This window comes from Primulina tabacum, chromosome 3 (genome assembly GCF_025594145.1).
Source record: "Primulina tabacum isolate GXHZ01 chromosome 3, ASM2559414v2, whole genome shotgun sequence".
Lineage (NCBI taxonomy): Eukaryota > Viridiplantae > Streptophyta > Magnoliopsida > Lamiales > Gesneriaceae > Primulina > Primulina tabacum.
Window position 1 is genome coordinate 43,857,791 of NC_134552.1, and position 14,185 is coordinate 43,871,975.

Below are 14,185 nucleotides of genomic sequence, written 5' to 3' on the forward strand. Positions count from 1 at the left end.
TCATCATTTTGCATAGTGCCATGTTTCAATGAAGGTGACCCATATATAAATACGCCTGATCAGAATAAACTACAGTACTGGGCTGACAAGGAATATCCACTACCACATACATGAGATCCCCGTTCATGCTTTAACGGGTGGATTGGTCCCCGTTCATGCTTAACGCTTTCCAATCCTGATCTAAACCCGTTCATGCTTTAACGGGGTGGATTGGTCCCTGGTCATGCTTTACCGCTTTCCAATCCCATACATAATTGGTCACAAGACATTTAGCATGCCTCAAAAACTTAAAAATATTTTCTTTGCACGTCGAACATACTTACTTACTGGGCGTTGCGGGATTCGTTGGATCTCGCTTGGGGTCACTGCTGCACATACTATCGTGATTACATGCACTTAAATTTCATAGCTTAGACGTAGGTACTCGTGCTCACCACCGAAGTAATTAAATAGCTTATGACATTCTAGATCACTCGGGACTTGACCTCGTTAAATCATCGTACTAACCCATGACATCGAACCCCGAACAATCTCTAAAATGATGTGCGAACATTCCCCAAAAATAAAATACATGAACTCACTATTGAACTTGAAAAGAAGAAAGAACCAAACATTTTTACAGATGGGGCCGCGCTTGGGCGGTAACAAATTACCGCTCGAGCGCCAGATCTTCTGGACGTCTACCCTCGGACGGAAAGAGCAGCTCTCTTGCGATAAAATATTACCGCTCGGGCGCCGAGTCTTCTGGACTCCGCGACTTGAAGATTAATACTCCTAACTAAATCATACGAATCGTGAACCAATCCATCGAGACTTATCCTAGGACGCTATAGAACTCACTCGACTCCATAAAAACGTCTCAAACGACGAAGCACATCGAACAAGCAACAAATCCGTAAACTCAAATTTTGACACCAATTGATTCCTACGATTTCTAATGCAACCAACGACTATCGACACGAAACGAAGCATTCAAAACTCATCCCAAACTCGTACTCCATATACCTAAACACAGCAGTGATCACCCGACGGTTCCCAACGAAGCCTGCAACAAATAAACTTCAAGAACACATCAATAATATATTTTTCAGAAAACGCAGGTTGAGCAGTCCCACGAAAATCACCATAACTCACTCAATTTTGATCCAAATACTTTGAATTTTATATAAAATTGAAGGTATCAAATAGTTCTACGATTTGCATGTTGAAAGTTTTCTAAAAATTGCGACTGAAAAATCGCAGTTTTTAAAAGAACAGCAAAAACGAAATTTTCAGTTCCAGAAACGTTCGAAATGCAATCTAAACAATTTTCGCTCAAATTTTACACATCACACCTGTATTTTTACGCATAAAAACAAAGCAACACATACTATGACATGATCGACGCAGGAAAAATAGAATATACGTGCCTTATGATGTTAAAGTTTACCGAACCGACGATACCGAACGGGGATAATGCGAGGATTGACCCGGGACGAACGTGGCGCTAAAATCCTTGAAGAAAACACACGAAAATTTGCTGGGAGATGGAGAGGGGAGGGGGCGGCTGCAAGGACTCTTAGAACCATAGGTTTCTTTTCAAAAATATGAAATGAATGGATGTGTATGTGTGTGTTGTGTGAAAAAAGTGAGTGAGTGTGTTTAGAAATAATTAGGGGATGATTTTGCTTAATTATACCATTAACCATATTAATCAAGATACTAATTAAAATGTTAACTCAATTAACAAATTAATTAAAATACTATCCCTACTAATCTTTAAATATAATCCCCTAATTAAAATAAAGAGCACAAGCACTGAATCTTTAAAGGTTTTAAAAAACTTAAAATCATCTAATAAGTAAATTAGGCTTTAAAAGACTAATACTTCATAAATTAATTAAAATGCCACATCCTTAACTTAAAATAAAATACCGCATTAAAATTTTCGCCAAAAGTCGTCGCTGGTCTTTTTCCTCGATCCCGCCCCGAATAATCGCCTGAAACATGAAACTCAAGAAAACATGTAACGTGCATCACATAAGCATAACTAATTAAAAATAATGCATTTGAATAAATCATGCATCGCTATAAATCATTTTAAACTTAAATAAATAATTTAACAATTAAATAAATGTATGGGTTATACGTGTACTGAATTTGGGCTCTACAGTTCCTCCCCTATTTATATAAATTTCGTCCTCGAAATTAAATCTTACCAAACAGTTCTGGGTAGCGATTCCTCATATATGCTTCGGTCTCCCAAGTGGCCTCCTTACTGATTGATTTAGCCATTGGACCTTGACCAGCTTAGTCACCTTGTTCCGAAGTCTGCGCTTCTGTCTGTCTAGGATTTGGACAGGTCTCTCCTCATATGACAGATCTGGAGCAGGCTGCAACGGCTCATAGCTCAGAACATGCGAAGGATTAGCTAGGTACTTCCTCAGCATTGAGACGTGGAACACATTGTGTACTCCTGGCCATATTCGACGGAAGGGTAACACGATAAGCTATTGTCCCAACTCTTTCAAGAATCTCAAATGGTCCAATAAACCTCGGACTCAGCTTGCCTCTTTTCCCAAATCTCATAACACCCTTCATAGGTGCTATCTTCACAAAAACGTGATCACCTACGGCAAATTCGAGATCTCTCCTCCTCTTATCAGCATAACTCTTTTGGCGACTCTGGGCGGTCTTCATTCTGTCTCGTATCTAGACAACCACATCTGCAGTCTGCTTGAACTATCTCAGGACCAAGTTCTGCTCTTTCACCGACTTCATCTCAATTAATCGACGATCTTCACTTCCTTCCATATAATACCTCTTAGGGAGCCATACCTATAGATGCTTGGAAACTGTTGTTGTAGGTAAACTCCACTAGAGGTAGCTTAGATTCCCAAGTCCCATGGAAATCTATTATACAGGCTCGCAATAAATCCTCCAAAATCTGAATCACTCGCTCAGACTGGCCATCTGTCTGAGGGTGAAAAGCCGTACTGAATAGCAACTTGTCCCCGTGGTTGCATGCAAACTTTTCCAAAAGACGATGTAAACCTCGGGTCCCTGTCGGACACAATAGAAACTGGAATTCCATGCAATCGAACGATCTCCCTAATATAAAGCTCCGCATACTGCGTCATGAAAAAAGTCGTCTTCACTGGCAAGAAGTGTGCCGACTTAGTAAGTCGATCCACTATGACCCAAATGGCATTAAAACCTCTGACTGACTTTGGCAAACCAACAACGAAGTCCATGGTAATATTCTCTCATTTCCACTTGGGGATAGGGAGTGGCTTAAGCATTCCTGCTGGTCTCTGATGCTCTGCCTTCACTTTCTGGCAAGTGAGGCATTCAGACACAAATCTGCGGATGTCTCGCTTCATCCCTGGCCACCAATACAAAACATGCAGGTCCTTGTACATCTTGGTACCTCCTGGGTGGATTGAATACGGAGATGCATGTGCCTCTGTCAGAATATCCTCTCTGATCGAATCAATACTAGGCACCCACATTCTACCTCTGTATCTCACAATACCATCGGACACTGTATAGAGTACACTGCCCTTGGCCTCGTCTTTCAGTCTCCATTTCTGTAACTGTTCATCTGAAGACTGACCTGCATGGATACGGTCTAGTAAGGAAGACTGGACTGTCAGATTAGACAGCTTAGGAGCCCTGCCCTTAGGATAAACCTCTAACTCAAATCTCTGATTGAAGAGATCTCTGTACTGACAACTGTGCTACGACTGCAACTTTACAGCTCAAGGCATCTGCCACAACATTAGCTTTCTCTGGATGGTAGCTAATTTCACAATCGTAGTCTTTTACCAACTCCAACCACCATCTCTGTCTCATATTCGGCTCTTTCTGCGTGAAGAAATACTTGAGGCTCTTGTGATCGGTAAATATCTGGCATTTCTCGCCGTACAAATAATGTCTCCATATCTTCAAAGCAAAGACAACGGCGGCTAACTCAAGATCATGAGTCGGGTAGTTCTTCTCATGCACCTTCAACTGCCTGGAAGCATAAGCTATAACCCGACCATGCTGCATCAACACTGCGCCTAACCCGAGCTTAGATGCATCGGTGTATGACACAAAATCTCATTGCCCTGATGGCATGGCTAACACCGGCGCTAAAATAAGAGCTTGCTTCAAAGTATCGAATCTCTTCTGGCACTCGCCACTCCACATGAACTTAGCATTCTTCTTTGTCAATGAGGTGAGTGGCACTGCTATCGACGAGAATTACTGAATAAATTTCCTGTAGTATCCTGCTAGGCCTAGAAAACTTCGAATCTCATATGCATTCTTCGGCTCAAACCATTCCTGGACTGCTGCTACCTTAGCTGGATCCATCTCAATACCACTGCTAGATATTATATGGCCCAAAAACGCTACCTTCTCCAACCAAAATTCGCACTTACTGAATTTCGCGAATAACTTACGACTCTGCAAAATCTGCAAAACTGTACTCAAGTGCTGACTGTGCTCTTCATGGATCTTGGAGTATATAAGGATGTCGTCAATGAACTACTATGACGAACTGATCTAGGTAGGGCTGAAATACTCGATTCATGAGGTCCATGAAAATCGCTGGAGCATTCGTCAGTTCAAACGGCATCACTAAGAACTCGTAATGCCCATATCTGGTTCTGAAGGCCGTCTTATGAACATCTGCATCTTTCACCTTCACCTGGTGATACCCCGATCGAAGATCTATCTTAGAGAACACTGTGGCTCCCTGCAACTGATCGAACAAGTCCTTGATCCTTGGAAGTGGGTATTTATTCTTGATCGTTACCTTGTTCAGTTCTCGGTAATCGATACAAAGCTTCATGCTCCCATCTTTCTTTTTCACAAAGAGCACTGGTGCGCCCCACGATGAGAAACTAGGGCGGATAAATTCCTTGTACAAGAAGCTCTTGAATCTGTTGCTTGAGTTCCAACATCTCAGCTGGAGCTAATCGGTATGGTGCCTTAGAGATTGGCACAGTGCCTGTCATAAGATCGATTGCAAACTCCACCTCTCTCTCTGGTGGAAGACCTGTGACATCGTCAAGAAAGACGTCTGGAAAGTCTCTGACTACTTGGAACATCTGATAATGACGGAGTGGGTATGTAGGTACGGAAACAATACTGGCCAAGAAAGCCTGACATCCCTTGGAAATAAGTCTCCGTCCTGCATGTAAGAGATCATGCGAGGGAAACTTCTCCATCTGGCAGGTTCAAATAGAAACTGCTTCATGCCCAATGGTCTAACCAATACTGATCTCTTCTGAAAATCAATCAGAACTCTGTTCTTTGTCAGCCAAGTCCATTCCCAAAATGATATCAAATTCTGGCATCGGCAACACTATCAGATCGGCATATACTAGGTGGCCCTGCAGTTCAAGATCAATGTCTCTGACCACACTAGTAGCTGACAACTCTTCCCCTGATGGGACTGTTACTGAATAGTTCACGTCGAGTCCAATAGACTTGACGTCTAGATGACTAGCGAACGATTCTGAGATAAAGGAGTGAGTGGCTCCTGAGTCTATCAGGGCCTTCGTGGATACTAATCTCTTTATGAAAATATTTCCTGAGATACGTTAGCACAACACAAAACTTATATCCACAAAATTCTACATTAACCTCAAGCATCGCAGAAATTAATATCCCAAGTGACTCAAAAATATTACTAGCACACTAATAATCCCAAATAAAATTTCAACATGCAAGCAAAGTAATACTGAGCTTAGGCAGAAAGGTTTACTGGTCAGTAACTGTCGTGTCTGGGTTCGCCTCCTACGCATGCATGGCGAACACTCTGCCCTGGGTCGGCTGCATCCACTGTGGGCACTCCTTCAACATGTGGTCACTTGCCCCGCATTTGAAAAACTTGCCAGACCCGTACAAACACTGTCTCGGGTGCTGGCGATTGCACTTCGGGCACACCGGGTGCTCTCCCGGCCCTCTGTGGCGCCTTCTGCTGTGGCATAGGACCCTTGCACTTTGGCGGTCCCTGATAAAGCTTCTTTCCTGGCTGCCCCTGGAACGGCCTCTTAAACTGAGGTCGCTGCTGCTGTGAAGCTTGATAGGGCCTCTTGCCCTCCCTGTCAGCCTCAATATCCCTCTGATCCTGCTCCGCCGCCAAGGCTCTAGATACGGCAACGACATAGATAGTAGGACCAGCAACTCTCACGTCGCGGCGCAAGATCGGCCGCAACCCGTCCATAAAATGCCTCAGCTTCCCCTGGGCCTCATTAGCTATCAGGGGCACAAAGTGACACCCCCTCTCAAACTTTCTGACAAACTCTGCAACACTACCATGTCCATGTCGTAGGGTCATAAATTCCTTGGTCAGTTTAGACCGTACTTCTTCAGTGAAGTACTTGGAGTAGAATATCTCCTTAAAGCCATCCCAAGAAAGGGTCTGCAAATTCACTGATACGGACGCGCTCTCCCACCACAGTCTGGCGTCCCCGGTCAATAGAAATGTGGCACACCTATCGGCATCTTGCAACTCCATAAAGGCAAAAATCACCTCGATGGATTTAATCCATCCCCCGGATATCATCGGGTCGGTGGTCCTTGAAAACTCCTTTGGGCTCATCCGCCTGAACCTCTCGTATACTGCCTCTGGTCTGGGCCTCGCCCCTGTATCCATTGCTGCCTGGTTCCCCGCAAACTGTGCGAAGAACTGAGTCATGCCGCAAGCATTAGCGCCTACATATCTGGCTGTGGAGGAGGAGGAGCGTCTCTCCCCTTCTCTCGAGACTCTCTGTCCTCATCCCTAGCTTCGCGGTTAACCATACGTCTAGGAGGCATATTGTTCCAAAATTTACCCAACACGTAAACCCAACATGCATGAATATAATATCAATAGCATAAGATGCACGTAATTCGAAAATTAAAACATGGACATGCTGAAATCATGACCTAATGCTTAGTACATAACATAATTCAAAACTTTAAAACTTACAGACTTGAGGTGCGACTTTGTGAGCTTCTTGCGACTGGCAGTAGGCATAACCCTTTACAAGAACACCGCTCTCATACCAACTGTAATTTACCGTACTTTTTACTACTTAAAATTTGCGAAAAAATTAAAAATTTTCTTTAATAAAAGGCGAATCTTCAAAATTCGAAAAAATAAACTGTTCATCCCTAAATATTGTTGCAACAAAGATCCCAAAGTAAAATTTGTCAAAGATATTTGCTTAAAATTTCCTAACCAATAACATAAATCAGAGTACTTTTAAACATTTTATAAAACTTAAAACTTGGCGATCCTCGGGTTTAGCCTCCCGCTCAGTCCAAGCCAGCTCCTTGGTCCCCACCTCTAGTCTCCTCAAATGCATCATCACCTGCATCGATCAAGTCTAGTGAGTCTAAAGACTCAACACGTATAAACTGGAAGTAACGAGTACTACGTAATAAAATCACATGCAACTTCAAAATAGAACGTACATACTTGAACTTGAACGTGCATATAAAAGCTTGAACTTACATACATACATAGACGTGCCGTAACATGAAACTTTTCTTAAACGTGCTTGCATACTTGTACATACATGAACATACATAAACTTCATCATTTTGCGTAGTGACATGTTTCAAAGAAGGTGACCCATATATAAATACGCCTGATCAGAATAAACTATAGTACTGGGCTGACAAGGAATATCCACTACCACATACATGAGATCCCCGTTCATGCTTTAACGGGTGGATTGGTCCCCGTTCATGCTTAACGCTTTCCAATCCTGATCTAAACTCGTTCATGCTTTAACGGGGTGGATTGGTCCCTGGTCATGCTTTACCGCTTTCCAATCCCATACATAATTGGTCACAAGACATTTAGCATGCCTCAAAAACTTAAAAATATTTTCTTTGCACGTCGAACATACTTACTTACTGAGCGTTGCGGGATTCGTTGGATCTCGCTTGGGGTCACTGCTGCACATACTATCGTGATTACATGCACTTAAATTTCATAGCTTAGACGTAGGTACTCGTGCTCACCACCGAAGTAATTAAATAGCTTATGACATTCTAGATCACTCGGGACTTGACCTCGTTAAATCATCGTACTAACCCATGACATCGAACCCCGAACAATCTCTAAATGATGTGCGAACATTCCCCAAAAATAAAATACATGAACTCACTATTGAACTTGAAAAGAAGAAAGAACCAAACATTTTTACAGATGGGGCCGCGCTTGGGCGGTAACAAATTACCGCTCGAGCGCCAGATCTTCTGGACGTCTACCCTCGGACGGAAAGAGAAGCGCTCTTGCGATAAAATATTACCGCTCGGGCGCCGAGTCTTCTGGACTCCGCGACTTGAAGATTAATACTCCTAACTAAATCATACGAATCGTGAACCAATCCATCGAGACTTATCCTAGGACGCTATAACACTGACTCGACTCCATAGAAACGTCTCAAACGACGAAGCACATCGAACAAGCAACAAATCCGTAAACTCAAATTTTGACACCAATTGATTCCTACGATTTCTAATGCAACCAACGACTATCGACACGAAACGAAGCATTCAAAACTCATCCCAAACTCGTACTCCATATACCTAAACACAGCAGTGATCACCCGACGGTTCCCAACGAAGCCTGCAACAAATAAACTTCAAGAACACATCAATAATATATTTTTCAGAAAACGTAGTTTGAGCAGTCTCACGAAAATCACCATAACTCACTCAATTTTTATCAAAATACAGTCGAATTTTATATCAAATCGAAGGTATCAAAAATTTCTACGATTTTCATGTTGAAAGTTTTCTCAAAATCGCGAACAAAATATCGCAGTTTTTAAAAGAACATTAAAAACGAGATTTTCATATCCAAAAACGTTCGAAATGCGATCTAAACAATTTCCGCTCAAACTTTACACATCACACCTGTATTTTTACGCATAAGAAAATTGCAACACATACTATGACATGATCGACGCAGGAAAAATAGAATATACATGCCTTATGATGTTAAAGTTTACCGAACCGACGATACCGAAGCGGGGATGGTGCGAGGATTGATCCAGGACGATTGTGGCGCTAAAATCCTTGAAGAAAACACACGAAAATTTGTTGGGAGATGGAGAGGGGAGGGGGCGGATGCAAGGACTCTTAGAACCCTAGGTTTCTTTTCAAAAATATGAAATGAAGGGATGTGTATGTGTGTGTTGTGTGAAAAACGTGAGTGAGTGTGTGTAAAAGCGTGTGTGTGCGTGTGTTTAGAAATAATTAGGGAATGATTTTGCTTAATTATACCATTAACCATGCTAATCAAGATACTAATTAAAATATTAACTCAATTAACAAATTAATTAAAATACTATCCCTACTAATCTTTAAATATAATCCCCTAATTAATATAAAGAGCACAAGCACTAAATCTTTAAAGGTTTTAAAAAACTTAAAATCATCTAATAAGTAAATTAGGCTTTAAAAGACTAACACTTCATAAATTAATTAAAATGCCCCATCCTTAACTTAAAATAAAATACCGCATTAAAATTTTCGCCAAAAGTCGTTGCCGGTCTTTTTCCTCGATCCCGCCCCGAATAATCGCCTGAAACATGAAACTCAAGAAAACATGTAACGTGCATCACATAAACATAACTAATTTAAAATAATGCATTTGAATAAATCATGCATCGCTATAAATCCTTTTAAACTTAAATAAATAATTTAACAATTAAATAAATGCATGGGTTATACGTGTACTGAATTTGGGTTCTACATTTCACGTTTATCCTTGATGCATCGTGGGTCACCTCCTCCATCGTGGTCTTCAACTGACACCTTTCGGGCTCGTCCATTGGGCCTCTCCACTTTCTGTAGGCTTGTTATTTTTAATGGGCTTCCAAGATTTGAGTTAAACAACTGCCCCCTAGCCAATTTGGGCCAATGGTCCATTTGGTCAATTTTGGCCCAATTTGGGCATTTGATAATTCTACTAATTCGGCCCAATAGGGCCAAACTAGCTATTCACAAACCGCGTAGAATCATATGGTTAAGAAAGGAGTGGCTCTATGGACTTGAAGATGAATTGATCAAGCCACATGTTTTTCTTTCATCAGGTTAAATCCAAGTGTGCATTCCCTGAACCCCCTAATTCCTCTAGTGTTTCTCAGTCTGGGGTTTATCAGTGCAACTTCTCTGTATTGAAAAAATCTTGTCTCTTATCATCTTCTTTCCAAATTTCATCTCCTCTCTGAAACAACCCCTTATTCCTCTCACCTTCCTTAAATCCTTCTTTATCCTTTTGTTTCTCACTTCCCCCAAATCTCCATCGGTGCCCCCCGATTTTCCCGAAGAAAACATCGCTGCACTCCGCTACTCCTCATTTCTTGACTTCTCTCACCTTCCCGACGGCTTCCAGCGTTAAATTGAGGTGCAATCAGACTTGAGTTCTGACATCCTTGATCAATGAGTTGACAACAAAAATGAGGCTAATTAGGGTAAGTACGAACAAGAACAAATGTTGTTCTGAATTATATGAAGTTGTGAACTCATGGTTTGTTATATCCCTGAACCATTAAGGGTCACACAAGTATTGGATTCTATGTTCCCGTTGAGATAGTCAAATATTCAAGGAGTTTAATTTGGCGATGATAGTTCGATGGAGATAAAACAAATTACTTATAAAAGAGTTTATTAGTTGATTTCATGTCATGAAAGTCGTGGAATTTAGCTTGAATACTAATTTAGTGAAAAGAGTGGCAGTACTCGTTTTAGTCAAGAAATTCACATAATTGGCACCAGCAAAAAATGGATCAGTAGAAACTCAAAATTTTCATTTTTCATTATAGGAACGAGATTTATACCATCGACACATCGGCTTTATCTGATTGTCAATCGGGGTTATAATAAGTTTACAATTATTTATTTAGTAAATTTAGAATATATGAATTCAATAATAAATTAGTAGTAGTGACTACTAAGTGCAAAATTCTCATAACACATTCTAGAAGAGTATAGAATATATTAATTAATTAATTAATTGAGTAATTTAATTTAAATCATAAATATATATATATGTAAAAAGTAAAAATCTCAAATTCACAAAATATATTAAACTACACATTTTATAAAATTTTCTCCACTCAATTGCCTTTTTCTTTACAAATTGAGAGACTTATTTATAGAATTTCTTTGGAAATAATGCAAAAATAAATATATCATTACATATATCATCACACACTAATTTTCAATATTTACAACTCTTATTTTCAACATTCAATAATTTCAACTCTTATTTACAACAATCTCCCTTATGATGATGATCATGATACAATGATTTTCTTCATTACATGTTTTATATTGGTTCGTTAAAAACCTTATTAAGAAAAACTCATTGGGATAAAATCCATAGTAAGGGAAAAAGAGTGCAGTCACGTAAACTCCTCTCAAGTTAACATGAACGATTCTTCACAAATTTCGTAGATTGTGTATCCCAATATTATATATATTTTCTGGATATTGTCGTAGGAAGTGCCTTTGTAAAGAGATCTAATGAGTTTTCACTTAATTGAATGCAACGAATATCAATATCTTTTTTTTTCTCAAGCTCTTGGGTGAATGCGAAGAACTTAGTGAGAATAAGTTTAGTTCTGTCGCTTTTTATGTATCCTTATTCATTTGAGCAACACATGCAGCATTATCTTCATATAGTGTCACAGGCTTCTTGTCGAATGATAATCTACGTGAGATCTGGATATGTTGGGTCACTGATTTAGCCACACACATTCACGACTTGCTTCATGTAGTGCAATAATCTCGGTGTGATTTTATGAAGTTGTTACGAGTGTTTGTTTATGTGAACGCCAAGAAATTGCAGTGCCTCCACGAGTAAATACATATCCGATTTGGGAACATGCCTTGTGTGGATCGGATAAGTACCCATCATCAGCATAACTAATTATACTTTGATTGGTATTTTTTGAATACAAAAGTCCCAAGTATGTCGTTCCTCGTAGATAGCGGAATATATGTTTAATTTTGTTGCAGTGTCTCTTTGTTGGATATGAGCTAAATATTGTCAATATATTTACAGCAAAAGATATATCAGGTCTTGTACAATATGCAAGATACATAAGGGTACCAATAGCAGTTAGATATGGTATTTCTGGACCAAGAATAACTTCATTATTTCACATGGACGGAACGAATCCTTTTCTATTTTTTAATGATTTAACAACTATTGGAGTACTTAAAGGATTTGATTTATCTATATTAAAATAATTAATAACCTTTTCTGTATAATTTGACTGGTGACAAAATATTCCACATTCTTTTGTTCAATTTACAAACATAGACAATACTTTGTTTTTTTAAGGTCCTTCATTTCAAATTCTTCCTTCAAGTACGACACAACTTCTTGAATTTCCTTACTCATTCCAATGATGTTTAAATCATCAACATATACAGCAATAATTATGCATTCGGATGTTATTTTCTTAATGAAAACGCAAAGGCATATTGAATTGTTAACATATCCCTTTTTCATTAAGTGTTCACTTAGCCGATTATACTACATTCGGTCGATTGCTTTAACCGATATAATGATCTTTGCAATTTCACAGAATAAAATTATCTGGGTTTTGAATTTTGTGCTTCAGACATCTTAAATCTTTCAAGGATACATTTCTTCATAAGACACATTTCTAAATTTTCTAAGACACATTTCAACCGATATAATGATCTTTGCAATATCGAGTGATCCGTATAAGTAAGCTATGACAACATCCATAAGACACATTTCTAAATTTTCAGATACCACAATCAAATACAGAAACGTAATTGCATCCATAACAGAAGAATACATTTCTTCATAATCAATTACAGGCCTTTGAGAAAAACCTTGTGCAACAAGTCGAGCTTTATATATTACTATTTCATTTTTCTCATTTTGCTTTCGAAAAAAAAAACCCATTTGTACCCAACAGATTTTACACCTTCAGGTGTAAGGGTGTAAGAACTATAGGTACAAAAACATTACGTTTATTTAGTGAATCCAGTCCAGTCTTGTTATTTTTACATTCATCAAAAGATTTTGGTTCATGATCTTCATTGTCATTTATGATGTCAAATGTCACATTGTAAGAAAATATCTCATCAAATTTTTTATATCTTTTTGGTTCCATATTTTTCCAGTATTAATATAATTGATATAGATTTCACGATTCTCGTCATTTTGTGGTTCTGACAGAAAATTTTCATCATCATGTAATGTTGCCGGAATATCATTCTCTATTTTGTGATCATCATGTTTCTTTATACTTTTTCTTTTTCGAGGATTTTTATCCTTTGAACCAATTGGTCCTTCCACGCTTCAATCGTTTAATGACATCATGAGTGTCTTCAATTTGTTTCTTTGGAATTTCAATTCGATCAGGGGTATTTACAGCATGTATATATGATTTAGTGACCCCTTTCGTGTCTACAAATTCATCTGGCATTTGATTTGTTAATTTTTGCAAGTGCACAATTTGTTGTACATCTTCTTCACATTGTTTAGTTCTTCGATCCAGATGTAACAATCATCATGTATACCATGTAATTTTTTTTTCGATATGTTTTTTTTCTCCCCCTAACATTGAAAAGATTTCCTCATTAAAATGATAATTAGCAAAACGTGATGTAAACATATCGCCTGTTTGAGGCTCAAGATATCGAATGATTGATGTGCTATCATAACCGATATAAATTACGATCTTTCTTTGAGGTCCCATTTTTGTTTGTTGAGGCGGTGCAATATGCATATATACCATACATCCGAAAATTCTCAGATGAAAAAAATCTAGTTCTTTACCAAAGACAAACTACAATGGGAAGTATTTATGATATGCACTGGGTCAGATGCGAATTAATGCAGCAGCGCATAAAATTGCATGTCCTCATATAGAAACATGGAGTTTGGTTTTCATAATCATTGTTCTAGAAATCTGTTGTAGATATTTAATCAATGATTCAGCTAATCTATTTTGTGTATGTATATGAGCAACATGATACTCAACGGTGATTCTCATTGACATACAATAATCATTGAAAGTATGGGAAGTAAATTCACCAAATCAAGTCTAATTTTCTTGATTGTAGATCAGGAAATTTATTCCAAGTAATCTTACAAATGCCACGTTCCGAGTTGATAATAAACATACATGTGACCATCTGCTGGAGACATCGATCAATA